Source organism: Silene latifolia, chromosome Y (genome assembly GCF_048544455.1).
Source record: "Silene latifolia isolate original U9 population chromosome Y, ASM4854445v1, whole genome shotgun sequence".
Taxonomy (NCBI): domain Eukaryota; kingdom Viridiplantae; phylum Streptophyta; class Magnoliopsida; order Caryophyllales; family Caryophyllaceae; genus Silene; species Silene latifolia.
Genome location: NC_133538.1, coordinates 316,203,160 through 316,205,103, shown reverse-complemented (window position 1 = coordinate 316,205,103; position 1,944 = coordinate 316,203,160). Strand labels below are relative to the sequence as shown.

Genomic DNA, 1,944 nt, shown 5'->3' with positions numbered 1-1,944 from the left:
AACAATGACAAAGTCCACCGGGATGAAAAATTTCCCAATTCGTACATGAACATCTTCCCATATCCCTAATGGTGTCTTCGTCGATCTATCGGCCATTTGGAGTGTGATATTGGTGCATTTAAGCTCTCCCATCCCCAACCTTTTACTCACCGAGTACGGCATAACACTCACACTAGCCCCTAGATCACACAAGGCTTTGTTGATCGTGGTGTCGCCAATGGTACACGGTATTGAGAAGCTTCCCGGATCCTTGAGTTTTAGAGGAGAACTCCCTTGAAGTATTGCACTACTCACCTTAGTGAAGGCGTTAGTCTCAAGCTTCCGTATCGACTTCTTCTTTGTGAGGATGTCTTTCATGTATTTCGCATAGGCCGGCACGTGATTGATTAATTCCGTGAAAGGAATTGAGACTTCCAAATTCGTCACAATTTCCATAAACTTTCCAAGTTGGTCATCAAATTTGGGCTTGGCTTGACGACTTGGAAAAGGAAGTCTAATCACAATGGGCTCCTTCTCCTTGACCTTGTCTTCATTTTTCTTTGAAATTTCTTCTTTTGATGATTCTCCATCTTTGGAGTTTTGCACAATTTCTTCCTTATCACTAGCTTCCACAACTTCATCCTAAACTTGCTTCTTCGGTGCTTCATACCTTGTACCACTTCTCAAGTGAATGGCACTAACCGTTTCATGTCTTAGGGGATTACTTTGAGGTGGTAATTGTCCCTTTTGTCTTTGTGAGCTTGAAGATGCTAGTTGAATCAATTGGGTTTCCAACATTTTGGTGTGAGCTAGGATGTTGTTGATGGTGGTTTCCTTTGATTGACTATCTTTTTGCATTTGAGTGAAAAATTCTTGTTGATTCTTTTGCATTTGAAGGACCGCTTTTTGAACATCAAAACCTTGGTCATTTTGTTGATTGTATGGATTTTGATTTTGGTAACCTTGGTTTTGGTTGTAAAAGGGTCTTTGATTTTGGTTTCTCATGGGAGGTGGAGTGTATGTTGTTTGAGGGTTTTGAACATTTTGGCTTTTGTATGAGAGATTTGGATGGAATTTGGTGTTTTCATTGTAATAGTTAGAATAAGGGGTACCACTCTTGTATGCTTGGAAAGCATTCACTTATTCATTTGTTCCCCTACATTCACTTGAGTCATGTCCCAAAGTTCCATAATTCTCACATATCCCACTTGGGATTGATGAGGATGCCGTCATGGCATTAACATGATGCTTTGGTGATTTCGAGGCTTCTTCAAGTCTAGCCATAGCCTTTTCAAACTTCAAATTGATGGTATCAATATGAGCACTAAGTTGAGCACCCAATTGAGTAACGGAGTCCAGTTCATGCTTTCCTCCTCTAGTAGCCTTGCGAGGTCTACTATATTGTGAGTTATGGACCGCCATTTCCTCAATTTTGTTCCAAGTTTGATTGTCATCAACTTCGGTGAACATTGCATTTGATCCCATGTTGAGAATGTTCCTTGAATCTTCATATAGACCGTTCCAAAATTGTTGTACCAAGAACCACTCGCTAAGTCCATGGTGAGGACATGAGCGACAAATTCCCTTGAACCGCTCCCAAGCTTCATACAAAGATTCTTCATCCCTTTGCTTAAAACCCGTAATTTGAGCTCTTAGCATGTTAGTCTTTTCCGGTGGGTAGAATTTTTTGTAGAAAGCTAGAGCCAACTTCTTCCAAGAATCAATTCCGAGAGTGGCCTTATCAAGGCCCTTCAACCATTGTTTCGCGGTGCCAATTAGAGAAAAAGGAAATAAGACCCATTGAATTTGGTCTTGAGTTACACCGGTTTGAGAAATCGCATCACAATAGTCACAAAAGGTCTCCATATGAGAATGAGGGTCTTCACTAGGCATCCCCCCAAATTGGCTCCTTTCGACTAATTGGATAAATGCGGATTTAGCAATGAAATTTCCGGTCAAATGTTG

The 1,944-nt window shown here is 40.9% G+C and overlaps 1 non-coding gene across 1 annotated transcript; it reads left to right on the top strand.

Annotated features, from left to right (window-relative positions):
- Window positions 1–1,531: 1,531 nt before the first annotated feature.
- Window positions 1,532–1,638, top strand: LOC141636912 (small nucleolar RNA R71). Its single transcript, XR_012541479.1, has one exon. It is a non-coding gene; the product is annotated as a small nucleolar RNA R71 (small nucleolar RNA).
- Window positions 1,639–1,944: the final 306 nt, after the last annotated feature.